Here is a 6,369-nt window from a genome sequence, read left to right as displayed (position 1 = left end):
AATGACCGAAAGGAGGAGGGGAAGCCAGCTTGTTGCCTTTATCTCTTCCCAGTGTCTGCTTGGTGGAATGTGGCTTGAGTAGGTTGTTGGATTAGAAGGCATGGATGAATGTGGTGGGGGGAAAGGGACGTGCCTCAGGTTTCTGAACCCGGGGCAAACCACACCAGAAATCCTGCCTTACCCTCTCACAGGGCTTCTTTTACATCATCCGCTAATTTCAGCCTCCACCAGTTGGCTTAATCTTAGTAGGAGATTCTTTTCCTTCTTGCATGAATTGATATGGTTTTCTTTCTTCCTGACCGGGATCCCCAGATTCTAGAGGTACAAAATTCCTCTTGACAAGATTAATCCTTTTATCAGTTTCATCTTCCATTTGCCAAATTTCATTTCTTTGAGTACCCTTTGGGTTATTTCCTGCCGATAGTGGAGTTTGGTTATACCAAGAACAAGTAGGACATTTTCTTATAATTTCTTTGGCTTGTTAATAAGTGGTAGAAAAATCTTTTTTCAAACCTTCGCTATTAACATAGTGTTTCTTATGAAATTCTGAGGCTTCTTGTACATTTTTTTTAAATCAATAGATGATCAATTTCATCATCACCTTGTGCCAGAGGGCCTGGTAGACCCGTATTGGATCTGAAATGTGCTATATATACAAGGGGTGATTTATATTTCTGATTATTTCTTGTAATTGAATAAATGACAAAGTTAATTCTGAATCATCTGGAATAAGTTCAGCAATTTCAATATGTTAAATAACTTTCTGCATATTGAGAGTAACTATATTAAGAGGTTCTGGAAAAGTCCAATAATACCATGAGAATAGCATATAATTCTGACTTTTGAACAGAATCATAAGGGCTTTGAGCCACTTTACTTAAATTTCCTGACTTATAGCCTGCCTTTCCTGATTTTTTTTGCAAAAGTATAGAATGTAGGGGCTTCAGAAATTAGTGTTCCCTGTACAATGTGAAGAAGAATCTAATTAGTTCTCTTTATAAGAGAAGTCTCTTACATTTGGGATATTTGTTGCTAATCTCTTCCAAAAAAATTACTGCAAGCTCTTTGCCAATGTTCATTTTCTTTTAATGAGGGAATTTCAGCATTAATAAAAGTTGCCACAATTTCTGATGATCTCTCGCTCCTCATTGATGAAGTCTCAATTTTCCTTTCAGAATCAATTCAAGAACCTTTTCTACATAGGTATTTAATTTTTTTTACTCTGTTTGTGTGGCTAAAAATATCCATTCTAAAATATTATCTTTTCTCTGCATAAGAATTCCTACAAGAGAATGCATAGAAGGTAAAATAACCAGAATACAATCAAGCTCTGGATCCAGATGATCCTCATGTGCATCTTGTAATTTCTTTTCTACCAAAGCCAATTCTCTCTCAGATTCAGCTGATAATTTTCTCAGACTATGTAAATCCTTATCACCTTGTAAGTTTTGGTATAAATTACTTAGTTCTTGAGTTGTCAATCCAGTTGTAGGCCATAGCTAGTTAATATCACCCAGCAATTTTGAAAATCATTGTGAGTTCATCTTTACCAAATAGTACCAAAATGCTTTATAAATTTATACTCTTTATAGCAGCATATGGGGGTTTTCTGACTATCTCTTTATTATCTTTTTTGTAATGATAATAAATGCCTGTAAATGATAATAAATTCATGTAAATGCCTCATATAACAAATAGGACCATTTACAGGGTGATAAAATTTGAGGCCGGTTAAGAGAAAAACAGATTCGGTGTTATTCCTGCTTGATTTTGTTGAACTCATGAAACTGTGCAAAAGGAAGCAGTCAAGGTTGCAACCTTAGCCAGATAGGAGGACAGTTACACGTTAGATGCTTGTCTCCTGGATCTACATCTCTGGGCAAATGTATTCTGCACTTACCTCCTTGGGTGAGCACTTTTGTGCATCTGTGCTATATTCTGTAGCCACTAGATGGTGGCATAAACCAACTTTTGCATGGTTTTGTGTGTGTGTGTGTGTGTGTGTGTGTGTGTGTGTGTGTGTGTGTGTGTGTGATTTTTAAGTGTTTAAACTGAAGGTATTTAGAATAACTTAGCTTTCAGGGTACTTTCGTTTTGTCTTGAATTTGTTTTGTGTTTATGTGTCTTGTGATGGCTTATTTCATAAAGAGAAAAATGTTAACATTTATGGATTGCATTATTACTCCTATCAACAATATGAAGAATTAAAAATATTATCAATAAAAGCAAGAATTAAAAACAAAAAACAACTTTCATGCCACCTTATTAAAAAGAGCCTTAATCATGTCATTGAATATTTGTTAAGAAACTGTGTGCATTATGTTGTACATTGCTTTAGGGAGGGATAAAGAATTTAAAATATTCTAAGGGGAATTAAAAAACCAACTACTGCATATTTCTTTTGCTTATTAATATATCTTGGCGTTTCTATATTAGACTATTTGCTGGTATCCTTATCAGAGTAAGTAGCAGAAAAATTGTGAACAGCTCAATATTTAACTGTAGCAAGCACTTATTTAATGATTGTATTAATAATACAAATTTGTATGTATCATGTCATTTGTAGATATCCTAAGGAGTTAGCTGACCTTAAAGTTTACATAGGAAGATGGATTTGGTACCTCTTAAATTGCTTCTCTGGAACCCAGGATAAATATCACATAGACAGTATTTCTGGATGCTTTTTTGCTTTTTGGTTTTTTTTCCTTTCCTTGTTATTAGTTAAGACACCTTTTAGCTCTATGTACTCATCTGCATCCTGGTATTTTCTCATGAACATCAAATGCACAATCCTTGTTCAGTGCTCCGGTATTCTAGATACCTACTGGGTTATGAATTGGCTTTTTAACCTAATTTTACTTGAATCTCACCAATTGATATTAAAGTATTTTACAGTTTGTTGTGTTTTGTTTTTTGACAATATTGTGTTGAAGATTGGAATATTAGCACAAGAACCTGCAGGCTGTGTTCAAACAAGAGGGCCGCATTGTCTCCCCCCTTGTTAGATGTTTCAGCATACTGCCTAGGATACTTACACACATTCTAAGATCTAAGTTCGGATGCCCTTCTGTGTCTTTTGAAAGTGTGCAAATGGTTTATGGGAAATCTGAACTCGTTGCCTTAAGAGTTCCTTTCAGAAACATGTCACATTAGCTCTGCAAGATAGACTGATGATGCCATAGGACACAGGTCTCCCTTGGCTAGGCCTTCCCTCAGGACTGAGCTTCAGTCTTTTGTGCACTCATTCCTTGGCAGCCTCTGCCATGCTTAGCTGCATCCTGGTGTGGACCCTACTGCTGAGTTTCCATCAGATACCTTGTCACAGTTGAGGTGCCTGGATTGTAGGAGAGAACCTGTAGAGTTCCTGAGTAGAATTGTGCTTTAGCAGTCAATGGAACAGAAATGATGTTCTGCCTTCAATTTTTCTTTTTAATTGTGTTAAGGAAAAATAGTGCTTGAATGTCCAGTAGAATGGACAGAGTAGCTCCCAGAGTGATTGCCCGCCTCACTTGAACACTAGAGCTTCTGAAATAGCCATTTGCTGCAATGGAGAAAAACTAGCTGTCAGTCTGAGCAGTACTATATTTGGAGAAGAAAATAATTTGAAATAATTTGAATAAAAAACCAAAGATTGGATATGGAGTTGATCACATTGTCCAGAAGAATCTCCCCACCCTAAAGAGTTCATTTTAACCCAAAGCATGCACCTACTTTCAGCATGAGCAACACAAGGTATGGCAGAAAGGACACCTCCTTAGCAGAATTTTAAAGATTTTCTTCTGTTTCCATTGTTCTTGTCTATTGGCTATTGTATTTGGACTCTATATTAAAAGATTCCTGACAGACGCAGGCCAGGGAAGCAGGTATGCTAACTCCAGATCTTTACCTCCTCTTCCATTCCTCCAAGTCCTACCCCAAGGCACACCCCCAGCTCTGTAGCAGACCACTTGCTGCAGCCTCCCTTCTCCCTCCACCCCCATCTCGAGTGGATCGCACAGACCTTCCCCTCCTATCTTTCTTTTTTGTACTCATCACATTCTCTCATCCCCCAACTCCAACAGGCATTCCCTGGTAACCAGCAGGCTGCTCAGGCCAGGGAAGCAGGTAGGCAAGCTTCATATCTTCACTATAACTCTGCTCCTCTATATCTTCACTATCACTCTGTTCCTCCATATCCAACCTCCCAGTCTCATCCCCAGCTCTGTAGCAGACCACCTGTTACTTTGTCTCACTCTTTGCTCTTGTTCCCAGAGCATTAAGCAGATTATAATAAAGCAAGCATCATGCTTTCCTCTCTCTTGTGGACCCTTTAGCATCCCCTTCTTATTCCCTTCCCATCTCCATTCTTAATATTCAGCTCCCAATACCTAGAAACACATTTTACCAGGAAACCCTGGTGGCCACACCTATCAGGATCCCAGAAGGACTTCCTACCAGACACTGCACTATTCTGAGAACCAGAGAGGGCAACAGAAAGCAAGGAACAAAACACCCACCCAACAAAGACAAGACCATTATCAGTACCTAGAATTATAATCTTTCCAAGACACGATGCAAGCACAAAAACACAATAACAGCCAGGACAATGTGTCTCCATTAGATCCCAGCAACCCTGCTACAGTAGGCCCAGAATATTGCAGCACAGCTGAAGCACTAGACAAAGATACTTAAAACAGCCTCTATGGATAAGATAGAGGTTCTTAGAGGGAATAAAAGAAAATCCCATAAAGAAACCAATGAGAGAGAGAGAGAGCACAAGCAAACAGTGGAACGAAATGGATAAAACAGTTCATGACTGGAAAGTAGAAATAGAATCCACAGAGAAAATACAAACTGAGGGAAATCTGGAAATGAAAAATTTAAGAACTTGAACAGGCACCCCAGAGGCACACCTCACCAACAGAAGACAAGAGGTGGAAAAGAGAGTCACAGGCACTGAAGACACAATAGAAGAAATGGGTATCTAAGTCAAAGAAAATGTTAAATCTTAAAAAAAATCTGTCCCCAACCACTCAGAAAATTTGGGACACTATGACAGTATCAAATCTAAAATAATATGAATAGGGGAAGGAGAAGAAACCCCGGTGAAAGGTAAAGAAAACATTTTCAACAAAATCATAGAAGAAAATTTCCCAAACCTAAAGAAGGAGATGAGAACAAATACAGACCCTTAAAGCCAGGCATTATGCAAAAGGTGAGAAACCTTGGAACTCTCAGCCCTAAAACAAATGTCTTCATCAAATCTCTCCTCTCAGATATCAGGGAACCCCATGGAATAGGAGACAGAAAGAGTCAGAGGGGATGGAGAACACCAATAAAACAATGTTCTCTAAATCAATAGGCTTGATGCACATATGAACTCACATAGACTGAGGCAGCATGCACAAGACCTGCATCAATGTGCACCATCTAGAGTCCTAGAGCTGAAAGAAGAAGTGGACACCTTTCCCCATCCTTAACCCAGGAACAATCTTCAATTGATGACCACTTACAAATGAAAATTTAGTTTGCTCCAAGAGAGTCTCACTGGGAAAACAAACTACTGTTAAGCATAGGCTGTTTGCCCAGCAGTAGATGGCCAACACAAAATGAACTCAATGGCATCTTTGATAAGATAAAATTGAAAAAAATATATATTCTCTCTCTTTTTACATCATAAGTCCTTTGTGTATATGTCTTCCAGTTTAGTGTTTTTTGGAATTCTTGTGTGTGAATGAGTGGACCTCTCTCTGTTTTTTGTGCCTTCTCTTGGACTCTTTTCCTGCTGTTCATATACTAATATGATATGTGTAGTTTCAAAAATATAACTTAAATTCATTCAAACACATAAGATTTCAAAAGAATGAAAAACATTGATATTAAAACCACTACTACATTAAAATCAGGAGTTTGTGCAAAATGCTATCATGACCTTATAATCACACAATTGTAGGAAATATTTACATAGGTGTACAAAGTTGCCTATTAAGACAACTTATGCAAATTATTTAAATAATGAATGGAAAACAAGACACATCTACAAATCCCACTGTATAGCTGGTACCCTAAATAGCTCTTGCTTTTGCAGTGTAAGGATGCCAGTCTTTGGATGACATATCACCATGGCTATCGTCTTCTTTTGAAAGCACCTGCTCTTTTACTATTCATTACTGTGGGGATGCTAGGTTTAATCTTATCATTTATGCTCATGTGTGTTTATAATCAGCTTCACTGTAAGTAAATTTGTGTCAACATTAAAAGACTGGAAGTATGAAAAAAATCTTTCTCAAAGTCTTCCAATGACATGGGTCTGGAGAGAAGTGAGCTTCATTTTCCAAATTGTTTTCTTTACCTAAAAAGGCAATTCATTGTTTTAAAAATATAAATCTT

This window comes from Peromyscus maniculatus, chromosome 2, assembly GCF_049852395.1.
Source record: "Peromyscus maniculatus bairdii isolate BWxNUB_F1_BW_parent chromosome 2, HU_Pman_BW_mat_3.1, whole genome shotgun sequence".
Classification (NCBI taxonomy): domain Eukaryota; kingdom Metazoa; phylum Chordata; class Mammalia; order Rodentia; family Cricetidae; genus Peromyscus; species Peromyscus maniculatus.
This window is presented reverse-complemented; position numbering follows the sequence as displayed.